This window comes from Bactrocera dorsalis, chromosome 3 (genome assembly GCF_023373825.1).
Source record: "Bactrocera dorsalis isolate Fly_Bdor chromosome 3, ASM2337382v1, whole genome shotgun sequence".
NCBI lineage: Eukaryota > Metazoa > Arthropoda > Insecta > Diptera > Tephritidae > Bactrocera > Bactrocera dorsalis.
In genome coordinates this window covers 40,045,039-40,057,960 of record NC_064305.1, presented here as the reverse complement: position 1 = coordinate 40,057,960, position 12,922 = coordinate 40,045,039, and the positions used below count along the sequence as shown (strand labels likewise).

General features: G+C 34.5%; 1 protein-coding gene and 1 long non-coding RNA gene across 4 annotated transcripts in view; one reads left to right on the top strand and one right to left on the bottom strand.

The window, feature by feature from the left end:
• Positions 1-12,922, top strand: part of LOC105233534 (matrix metalloproteinase-2) — a 333,189-nt gene that overhangs the window by 10,527 nt on the left and 309,740 nt on the right. The gene's annotated exons all lie outside the window — the stretch shown is intronic.
• The window catches only part of LOC125777417 (uncharacterized), a 104,910-nt gene that overhangs the window by 475 nt on the left and 91,513 nt on the right, over positions 1-12,922 (bottom strand). The gene's annotated exons all lie outside the window — the stretch shown is intronic.

Here is a 12,922-nt window from a genome sequence, read left to right as displayed (position 1 = left end):
CATGCGCCAAATCTTGGAAAAGACCCGTGAAATGAGAATCGACACTCACCACCTATTCGGCCTCAACACCCGCGCCGTTAGTTCTGCTTTCTCCAGACTGGACAAGGAAGCAAAAGAAATGGGTCTGGCAGTGAACGAGGGCAAGACGAAATATCTCCTGTCATCAAACAAATAGTCGTCGCACTCGCGACTTGACACTCACGTCACTGTTGACAGTCATAACTTTAAAGTTGTAGATAATTTCGTCTATCTTGGAACCAGCGTAAACACCACCAACAATGTCAGCCTAGAAATCCAACGCAGGATAACTCTTGCCAACAGGTGCTACTTCGGACTAAGTAGGCAATTGAGTAGCAAAGTCCTCTCTCGACGAACAAAAACTAAACTCTATAAGTCACTCATAATTCCCGTCCTGCTATATGGTGCAGAGGCCTGGACGATGTCAACAACAGATGAGTCGACGTTGCGAGTTTTCGAGAGAAAAGTTCTGCGAAAGATTTATGGTCCTTTGCGCGTTCGCCACGGCGAATATCGCATTCGATGGAACGATGAGCTGTACGAGATATACGACGACATTGACATAGTTCAGCGAATTAAAAGACAGCGGCTACGCTGTCTAGGTCATGTTGTCCGGATGGACGAAAACACTCCAACTCTGAAAGTATTCGACGCAGTACCCGCCGCGGGAAGCAGAGGAAGAGGAAGACCTCAACTCCGTTGGGAGGACCAAGTGGAGAAGGACCTGGCCTCGCTTGGAATATTCAATTAGCGCCACGTTGCGAAAAGAAGAAACGACTGGCGTGCGGTTGTTAACTCGGCTATAATCGCATAAGCGGTGTCTACGCCAATTAAGAAGAAGAAGAAGATAGGAAAATGTTGCAAGAGTATAATTAAAGATGCGTTTAAACGAATATGTGGCGCGGTATATTATGGTCATGAAAAATCTTTTTGCACCAATATTTTGTAGAAAATAAAACCTTTAGGTTTATTCTGACCAGCACACTTAATTCATGCCTGATCTTTTCTCTGTAATCGTGCTTTTATGGGCCGTCTTCCCAATGTTTATTCAATAACCGACATACATACAAGTATATAAATTTGTGTGTACTTAGTTAAAATAAATTACTGAATATTTTGAAGTATTGTTTGATTAAAAAGATGTCTTTTCGAAAAGATTTTTGTCCACAGATTACATAAGTTTTATCACATTGCCAAGATTATAAGATGGAAACGCATAAACACCCATACATACATATGTACATATGTATGTAGATATACCATATATTGCTTTAACACTAATACGAACACATTCCGTTAAGATTGCTGTTATAAAAGTGGTCATAATTTTTATCGCTTTTGTCATAATGATTTGTTTGCCTTGTCGTTGTGCTGCTCAAGTGCTTGGGACCATTTCCATTTTCAATTTCCATTTTTATCGCAAATTAAGAACAACGCGAATGAAGTCACAGGCACTGTTTAACGGCAAGGCACAGCAACTGTGCTAGCAGTAATCCCCATGCTGTTGTGGTATAACTAGTAGCAGTGGTGCGCACTCCACTTGTCGGTCCGTTGCCACTTTTCCTTTTATTTTCGATCATCAAATGCACTTAAGATGTACAACAACTGAACAAGTAGCACTGTCGGAGTGCAGATGTGTAAGTAACGGAACGAAGAAACAACAGAAGGAACTGCTGATAAAAATAGAATTGGAAAATAAGATTTGAACCGACCCGAGCCGTAATTGAAGGCATTGTTGATCAAAGTGTATGCAGCGTACACACATATTTACATATTTACATTCATATGTATATGCACATCCACATATTAGTATTAGAGTCTAGCACCTTTCCATTTCAACTTGGTAAACCCACGCACCACAGATATACGTAACAAAGTGGAATACTTTCAGATCTTGAAGACCATGAACGTAAGAACCTTAATGCAATTTACTTTCTTAATATATGAAGAAGTATTAAAGAATTAAATTCACAATCTCTTTGACTATAAATTTTTCCAACTACGTATTTATGATATCTTATGTGTTCATACATTTAGTGGAACGTTTCATCAAGGCAAACTGCGAAAACTTATTCTTTATCGGTTTAACGAGGAACGATTTTTTGAATATCTATTATGGTAATCCATTCGTTAGAAACGTTCGCTTTTGTTGAAAAATTAAGTGGCCACAAAAAAAGTTTGCACCCGCAACCCAGCGCAGGAGGCCGTAAACTTGTGTTCACAGATAGCACAATGGATCATTCATTCTCAAATAAAATTTGCATTCCTGTGCGAAAAATGTGGGTATGGAAAGAAACGGTTTGTCACCCTAAGCACACTGCTCATGAACTTCAACTGGGGATTCCCTTTAATACCTCGTCATAGTACCGTCATGAACCCGTTAGAAAATCTATGGCCCTATCTGAAAGATAAGATCACGCACATACAAATTCGTCGAAAAGTACCTCTTGAATATACGCTAAGAAGCTTGAAGTTCTATTTACAAGAACAAAAGTTGCCATACATTGTAGTAAAAACTCCGTAAATGAATTTATATTTTATTATTATTCAGATATTTAATCTTTTGATTATCGATCAAGAAAAAGGTTTTAAAAAATGAACATACGAGTAATGGTATACAAAAATAACAAGGATTATGTTAATGTGTCCTTATACTTACAGTTATTTTTATATGTACTTTCAACGTATTAAACAGTGAACTCTTTTTTTACACGGTAGGCACGTTCCCAAGAAACCGTGTAAATCAAAATCGCGTAAAAAATACACGATTCATATGCACGTATGGTTGGAGAGGTTGGGAGCGAGAAAGTGATTGGACTGCAAAGTCAAGTAGGTAGCAAGGAACGGCTTTCCTTTTGGCTCTAGTTTTAACCTTTCTTAGATTTAAGTTTTAGTCAGCGTTAAACAGATGCCCAAACTATAAATTAATAAGCCATAAAAAAAAGTTAATAAAAAAAAATTGTGCAGTAGCTTTGAATTATCATATAGGAAGTAATAGTTAATTTGACATTTATTCACCAATATCAATACTTGTAGGCTGAATGTTAGGTTGTTCTAGGGACAGCATTATCTTCTGTAATAATTTTCTACTCAATTTCGCGTCCCAATTGAATTCAATAAAGGCAGAATCAATAGAATACTGTATGAGTAATCATTTGCCAACTAAATGTAAATCAAACACAACTAAATTGACCCATGAGACTTTTAATAATATCTATGCCATTACCGTTATATAGTATATACATTTGTACATATGTATAACCTAATTGGAAGCGAATTGGAAGTGAGGAAGGTAGACAGTGAGTCCATTTTCAAAGCGATTACCACTGGTGTTTTGATTTAGCAGTCTTATACGAGTACATTTCATTGTCCCCTTTCATTATGACTGCTGTAAATATCACATAAGGGCTTAAGTCGTATACCTATACATGAGTGTTTGTGTGTAGTTGTCCAGCATTGTGTGGAAACTACGTGCCTTGACTTCGGTTCCCGCTTCCGTTTAGTAGCTCATAGCTTGAAGCGTGTACCTACATTTTTCGTTGTATATTCTTACTAAAACGGAAACGAGTCATTATAAAAGCAAAATATATAAAAACTTAAGAAAACGAAGGAAGGGGAACAATTAATATTAAACTTGAAGTCACTGCTATCAACAACTTCGAACAACCGTTGTCCGTAACTTCACGCACATACATACATATGTACATATGTACTTACATTAGTTCAAGCCTTAATATGAGGAGCAGATATGAACATATGTATGTATGTATCTATGCATTTTTATATGACTTATGCTCCAAGTATCTCCTCTCACATAGAAATATGCAATAAACTCAGCGACTGAAAGATAATAATAAACTTCTTTCTTTTTTCTTTTTAATTATTGTACTTGAATCAACTATGTAGTTCGAATTGTTTCCAACCGATCGGAGCTTACTAATAGGCGTGCATGCATTTATGTATGAGGGCTACCCCTTCATGAAATTTACAAGCAAGTGAAATAAAATTTAATTTTCGGAAAACCCCCATCTAAGCCAATAAAAAATCGACTCAGTTTGTTCCATTAAGTAAAAAAAATAACAACTTAATATAATAATGTATGTAAAGTATTTTTGTGGTTGAAATTAATGCCGCTGCGTACTTTGCAGGTAGATATAGTATCTACATAGTACCACAACTGAAGTGACTCACTACTTTTATTATTTTTACGTTGTTTGCGAAAATTTGCGAAATTTCTAAACTTTTGCGTTAGTTCTGTAGTTTGGTTAATGGGCTTAATTTTGCCTACTGTGAACTAGTAAAAGAAAAAAATGTACCCGACTAGAGGCAATTCAGAACTAACACACACCTTCTGGGTTGTAGTATATAAGTATGTACATACATATATCTGACAATCTTTATATGGTGTAAGTAGGAAACGCGACGATTGACTATAACCCGAACACTTCGAATTGCATCTGCTGTGTGTTCAAGTAAGTTTATGACTTCAACATTACGAATTGTAGCTTTTACTTATTTATTATTGTTTTTGATTACATTTATTCAAGTGTCATTTCTGTGGGTTAATGCACTACGATTCGATTCGCTGCGATGCGAAGTCAAGTGGAGCCGAGCTTCCATTTTTAGATAAAGCGCATGAGCCCGGCTTCCGCACATTCGCCATGCACATATGAATAAAAACACACATTCGTATACATATCGTAAGTGTTTGACTGTTGCGCATAAATATTATTCTTTCATAAAGATGTATGTAAGCACATTCTTATTAACATATAGATATACATAAATTTGTATATTTATGCGTGTATATACATAAATGCGAGGGTAAATATTTAAGTGTTGTTCGAGTATGCATGTACATATGGTTAATAAATACATTTTGAATGCGTTTTATACTCTTGCAACAAGCTGCTACAGATTTTATAGTTGGTATATTGGTTCCATAGTACAAAAAAAATTTCGAGTTCGGAGAAAATTGGACAACAACCACGCCTACTCTCATATAGCAGAATTTTAAATTCCTATTGATTCCTACAGTTTTCAGTACACAAATCAAAAAGTAATTAATATATGGGGAAACTTTGCACAAATATAATCTTTAGTGTGTGCCATTATTTTATTAAGAAAAACACAAAAATTGCTTTGACGAAAGTCTACATACAGTTCAAATCTCATACTTTGTACATTGTAATATTAACAGTAAGGTAACGTTAGCCTTTTTCTTTTATTTCAATGTGTTTATTGTTTGATATTTATTGAATTTATTTGTGGTTTAAACATTTCAATAGCTATAATGGCTTCGCGAAATGAAATATCAATTGATGTAAGAAATTTGGTGATAAAAGAAAGAAAAGAAAAAAAAATCATATGGTGAAATTTCTAAAATTTTAAACCTGAGTCGAGCAACAGTACAGACAATTCTAAAAAACTTTAAAAATAATGGTTCCAACAAAAATAAACCGCGCAGTGGACGCCCAAAAAAACAATCTCGTAGAGACGTCAGCCTGATTCTCAACGAAGTAGACCAAAATCCAAAAGTAAATGCTCCAAATTTAGCCGAACGTATAGTAAGTACGTCACAAATGAGTATATTATTGAACATGTCTGGGAGATTTTGGAGCGTAGAATTAGAAAGCACCAAATTTCTAGCTCTGCGATACTCTAAGAGCGCATATTGGGACTTTGGAACAGCATTACATCTGCAGCGTTGACAAATTTAGCAGAATCAATGCCACGGCGTCTTCAAGCAGTTATAGATGCCAATGGGGACCCAACTATTTAAATACTAAAACGTCTTAATAACTAGCATTTTGTAAAGTTTTTCGCACTGAACTAAGATATTTTTGTACTGTATGTAGACTTTTGTCAACACAATATTTAAGTTTTTATTCCATAAATTTGTAGTTTTATATTAATTAACGGATTTTTTAAGTTTGTTGTTATTAGAAAGAAGATTAGAATAAAACTGTATCAACACATTTTTCTAAAAAGTTTTTGTACTCTCACATCGAAGAAAACAGGGGGTGTATGTAGACTTTTGTCCGCCACTGTATAACTGAAAATAAGATATATTCCTTCTCTTATAGTGGAATTGGACGAATAATTCTCTTAGCTCCCATGTACGTAATATAAAGATTTTCGAATTTGGGGTAACTTTGTACCGCATATATCGCCCAATATGTGAGTTATCCCAATGAAAGTAAGAGAGCCTATTTCACTCATACAGTGTATGTAGTTGTACGAGTATACTATATAGTAATTTAAATCGTTAAAGTCAAATCTTTTAGGACCATTTTTTGGCTTTTCGCACTAGTTTGAAAACTAGTTCTGATCAGTAATAGTCGTCTTCCTGAGCTATTTTCATTACATGGTATATTCTATATGTAATTATATACTGCATAAATAAAATTTAAAATTCAATTACGTACTGGTAATAAGCATAATAAGTATGCAAGTAAAATTAATAAATTGAGCTCACCCTTATAAAAATTCGATTCTCTACTGCGTTCTAGTAAAGAAATACGGACAGGCAGTGACTTGATGTTCAAAGTTTTCAATTTATAGTATCATACCCACAATTTTGATGCCAATTCAATAAATTATAACATACATTTTGAACCCAATATTAAGTTTGCCTCAAAGTTTTTATAGTACAACCAGAAAGAAACATCGGAGTCCTTATAAAAATATACACATGAGAAGCTGTGTTGATTTAGACATGCCCGTCTGCCTGCAGATTTGTCCTTTAGTTTTGGAGATATCGATCTGAAATTTTTGCAGAAATCCTTTTAGCACAAAAATAAATTCTCCGAATATATTGTTCAGATAATTATATCATAGAACTGCCAAAAATCTGATTGAGCAAAATCAAGTTTTTGTAAGAAAGACTTAAGCCTGTTAAGAGTATTATAACTTCAGTACAGCCTAAGTTAACGTTTTTTCTGGTCTATTATAAAGGCTGGGCCTACTTTTTAAAAGAAAAATCCCAGAAACTTCAAACTTAGTGAAGAATGTTTATTATCATTCGAAAGAATTATTTTGTCAATATAATCTTTTTTCAAATGTTGGTCGAGACTACGTCTCAGATGGTTCATCCATTGAGTCCAATTTTCTCCGCATAGATTTTAGACTTTACATTTCTTCACAGAAAAAGTCTAAATTATCTGCTCAACGAAGTGTTTTCTTGATAAATTCATTGATTGATGCGATGTGTGTCAAGTGGCGCCGTCTTGTTAAAATCAAATGTCGCCTAGATCACAAGCTTCAATTTCAGGCATCAAATAGTCGGTTATCATGGCGTGATAGCGGTCGCCATTGACCGCTCCGTTCTCACCGGAATAATTTTTGAAGTATTACGGATCGATGATTCCCCCGGTCCATAAACAACACCAAACCGTTGTTTTCACTGGATGAAGTGGCAACTCTTGAATCTCTTCGGTCCTCATCGGTGAAAAAAGAAAACTTCGGATGTTCTAGGCATTTTTCAAGAGCCCATAGAGCAGCGACGCCTGCTATGTTTTCTTCACTGCCTGATGGACGTGGGCTATTCGGTCTAATGTTATTTAGCAATGAAAAGAGGGTCACAAGATAGGTGATGGTGTTGCGAATAGTATGCTCCGTAGGCCGATTATGTTGACCATAAGTTGAGTGAAGCGCGCGGAATACATTCTACACAGAGTATACATATATGTATTTTCAAAATAGGACGTGAGTCTTTCCAAAATGAAATGCTAAACAATACTCAAAAAAAAATAAAAATATGACAGCGTGATCTGTCAAAAAAGGCTTTTGTAAAAAGTATATCTACTTTGATCACCCGTTATATTATTGTTCAGTAATTCTATGAGCCTTAGAATATTTTCCGCTTAGCTCTAAGCCATATTCTAGTTCATAAATATTCTTTCATTCATCTCCTTCGGAGGATGAGAACGTGCTATTGATTGATTAGATTTTTAATTAATTTGTTTATGATTTCAACCATTATCTTACCATTTACCTTTTTTTGATAATGGGGCCTTTTAGTTTGAACAAAAATTACAGAGAAATGCTGTGTAAATACATATGTACATATGTACATATATGTAATTTAGTACATAGAACAGACTCTTCGGTTCGTCACTTTGCATAATTCATAAAAACGTATGTATGTATATTTGCGTTTGAAAGTTGTGAAAATACTGAACAAAATAAAAACCAACGAAATACGTTAATTTGCGTAATTAATAAGATTTTAAGGCACAAAAAGCCATTGCGGGTCGGAGCCAGCCTGTGAGTAAAAATGAAAATAGAAATTTTCATTTGTTGCATGTTGGATGTGGTTTGCGACACATACATAAGAAAATATCCATATCCAATGACCGGGCCCAACAACATTCAGTGCGTTCGGCTTAACATCGACTTAGCATATTGCGATTTTAAAGAGAGTCAAAACTGCTGCCATACATACATACATGAACGGCGTAGTGTTGAAAATCCTTTAAAACTATTTTTAATTTCTTCTTGCTTATGTCGTGACGCCACTCTGCTGCAGCATTACACAATGACTACAGTCGGGCGCATAACCTGTATACCAGATACGTTTGTTTGTATGTATGTATATAACTATAAGCATATGTTCCATACGCGCTTTACTCCAGCCATTCTTTGGCTTTTATTAAATCTCCTGTCACTTTTAAATTCATTGAAACGTATTGCTTGGTACCAAACTGGGTGCGTTAGCGCGAACTGGGGCAACACGCGCGAAGCTTCAAGCGTCGCGCTGATGCCGTGATTTGGTGGCTTTTTTTTATATCAACTGGGAAGTTGGCGTTTTACAGTGCTTAAAATATGCGCATGCAGCAGGTTTGTCCGGTCCGGTTGATGTTGTATTTTAGGACGTTGCTGCGGTTACAGTTCAGGTTGGGGTTGAGGCTGGTGTAGGTGTCGCTGTCGTGGAAAATTAGTATTTTTCAACCAGAAATTACGCTTTTGCTATAAAAAAAAAGCGGCAGTTTATGTACAAAGAATGACTCAGTTGTGCAATAATTGTTTGTTTTGTGTTTTTGTGTTGCGCGAATTCACTTTCAATTTTGATTATGATAAATGAAAAAATCGGACACATTTTATCTAAGTAAGCTGCTTATTAATTAAGTATACATACGTCTATTTCTTATATGAATTTACCTGTAGATGCCGTTGAATAAAAATATATGGTTTTTGCCAAAAACTCATAATCGCAAATAAAGCCTCAGATCACTTTGTTTTGTTATATAAATTTATTAATTTGAACAACTGTAGAAATCTATATGTTTGCTTATATTTGTATTCTTATATTCCCGCCTCTCACGCCCTTTAGCCGCCGAGCAATACACAATTTTGTATACATCTGGTCATTCATCTCTCATGTCAACATATAAACTTTCAATAATTTCGCCATCTATTGAACTTCAGTTACTAACTTTATGGAAATACAGTTATTAACTAATCAAAAATATTATAACACGTAAAACAACGTAATTTCTAAATTTACGTCCACGATGAAATGTAAATCTAACATGTCACAATATTTCTAACACGTTTGCAGAAGTCTTCAAGTCAAATTACTGTACTATTCCTTCTCAAAATTAATCAAATTATGAATATGTTATCATTTAAATAAGTAATATTTTAATTACGAATCCCGATATGTGATACTCTCATGCTTTCTCAAATATTATGACAAATATATGTATCTATTTACCTTTGACAAAATATTTAATTCCTCTCTCTTCAATATGGAAAGAATCATTTACAATTCCTTTGCACTAAAGTGAAGTCATCCATTGAAAAATATAGGGAATTTCAGAGCTATACAGGTATATGTACATTAACTTTTAAAAGCTATTATCTCAGGCTAAGTGACATTTTCGATTTCTCCAATAATTTCTTCTTCTTAGCATAGATTTCACAAAGGAAAATCATGTAAGTTTACATGAATTAGTGGACAATGTATCATTTTACTGACATTAGCAAAAATTTCTATAAAGTAAATCTCACGACTCACGCCAAGGTTTCTTCAATGGGTATCTTCATAACAGAACACAACAAGTGATATAATGACTCTTCAGGCTTCTCTGGTAGTCATCTTGGTATGGTTCTGTTCTTGTTATTTGTTAAAGATATCTCTTTTGTAATAGAGTACTAACAAATTTTATTATATGCCGGCGACCTAAAGCTTTTTATCTATACTAATATTATAAAGCTGAAGAGTTTGTTTGTTTGAACGCGCTAATCTCCGAAACTACTGGTTCGAATTGAATAATTCTTTTTGTGTTGGATAGTTCATTTTTCGAGGAAGACTATAGGCTATATAGCATCACGCTGCGAACTATAGGAGCGAAGAAACAGTGGTAATCTTTGAGGGCTTCCGTTCCTTGCGCTGCAAAAGCGGTTCAAGATACACAAAAGTTATGTATGAAAGAATTATTTCTCTTTTAATGACCTAAAAAAAGTCCGTGAGTACCGTTTTTATGATAACTAATTTAGTCGAAATTATTTGTTAGAGTTGTATTAACATAATAATATTAATTTTTCTATATTTATTATTATTTTCTTCTGTCGTTACATGCAGTATAAAACTATTCAAATTTTTGAGGTAATCCGTAATTTTTGTGGTTAGCAGTCATTTTATTATTTTAGATCTTACTCGCTTTTCTTAGAAAATGCCTCGGAAGCGAAAATCTGGTATATCCAAAATGGCATGGTAGTTTTATTGACTGGTGATTTCCGTCAAACCCTCCCAGTGATTCAGAGGGGGACACCAGCAGATGAAATTCAAGCGTGCGTTAAATCATCACGCTTATGGTCGACAGTTGAAAAACTTCGCCTGAAAACTAATATGAGAGTGCATCTTCATAATTACGTGACAGGACTTTACGCAGAAATGTTGTTGAAAATTGGTGATGGTTGTTTAGCTGTTGACGTTGAAGGCTATATATTACTGTCAAGAGAATTTTGTAATTTAGTAGAAAGTGATGTGGATTTCATTGCTAATGTTTTTCCGGAATTGCGACGAAAATTGTGTAGTGATCAGTGATTGTGTGCAAGAGCAATATTAGCACCAAGAAATGAAATTGTTAATAGGATCAACACTGATATTTTAAACGAGGTTCAGGGAAAAATTAAGGAATATTTGTCAATGGATACAATTATAAGTACTTCATATCATGTGAAGTTTTTAAATTCACTTGAACTATCGGGTGTACCGTCACATAAACTTCAATTGAAACTAAATGTACCAATAATGCTTATGCGAAATCTAGATACTCCTCTGCTATGTAATGGAACAAAGCTTCGGATAACAAAATTGGGACAGAACATACTTGGTGCTACTATTTTAACAGGTGTCGGTAAGGGAAATAGTGTTATAATATCTCGGATACCAATTGTTCCCACTGACTTTCCATTCAAATTTAAAAGGGTTCAGTTTTTCGTCAAGCTTAGCTTTGCTGTTACTATAAAGGAGGCACAAGGACAAGCATTACAGGTAGCAGGAGTGCATTTAGAAAACCCATGCTTCTCTCATGGTCAACTTTATGTAGCCTGTTCACGTGTATCTAATGCCCAGAATTCACACATATTTGCATCCGACGGGAAAACTTATAACATGGTCTACAAAAATATACTTGATTAACACTCTGTATTTCATTTTTTTAAATTGTTAGAATTCAGAATTATTTATTTTTGTTACGGTGAAATATATTTTAACATTAGTTGTTGCATTTCAATACGCATATTTTAAGGTGTTGAAGGTTAGGAATTTTTAAAAATTCTTGATCTCAGCCAAGCAATAAAATTTAGTTATCATTTTGACTCATTTCTGTTATTATTACCTTACCCTTTAATTCTCATACTTATTTAATGGCTCTACTGTGGGCGAAGAAGCGGGTAAAAAGCTAGTATCATACAAATACTACTTCCGCTGAAGGAAGGTGTCTGTTGCAAACAAACTTCCACAATTTCGTTGTTTGGTGTAATAGCAATGAAATGGCCACTGAATGTCAAACAAGAAAAAAGTTTAACTTCGACTGCACCGAAGTTATAATATCCTCCACATGTGAAATTTTATAGCATTTAAAAGAAAAAAATATATATATTTTTGTTCATCTATTGTTTTCATCGATCAATTTAAATGACAGCTATTTGCTATAATGGTCCGATCTTAGCAGAATGCATATCTGTATTCAAATTTATAAGTTGCCAAAGTTTACCTAACTTTCAGCTAGATTAAGTTCTAAGATGAAAAAATTACAAAATTTTACTTCCCTCTGTTAGTATTTTATTTTTCTTCCACTTGGCACACGGGCCAAGGTAGGCTATTAAAACTTTCAAATACAAGGTTGTGCAGGCTCAAAGGGAAAGGCATTGTATTCGAATGTAATGCGACATTCGTTTATACTTATTTGACGTTAGGGCGTCGGAGTTGAAATTCTGTAAAGGATGTTGACATTACAAACGAGTGAGTGCATTATTCAATAAAAGTTAAAACAAATATATTTAAGTTCCATGAAAATACTATTTGAACTATCGGTACAAATACTGTTCATTCATCTAAAAGGCTGTTTTGCTTATATTGGACGAAACTGATTCCAATCATATCAAATGGATCACATGGCATCCATCAAGTTTTATTTTTTTCGTGTTTGGACACACCAAGGAGACTGCATGAAATGTATAAATCTTCTTATGTGAAGGACAGAAGCCACAACAGAAGCAACAATGCAGAATTAAAGATGCCGTATTTGGTATCGAACACGAATGCAACTACACGTTATGGTATAAATTGTGGAAAATTGCTTGCATCAAGTATGTATATTGGAATGCATTGTGTATACATATAAGATATCTAACGGTTGTTTGTAAAGCTTAAACTAATCAAGTATCTGAA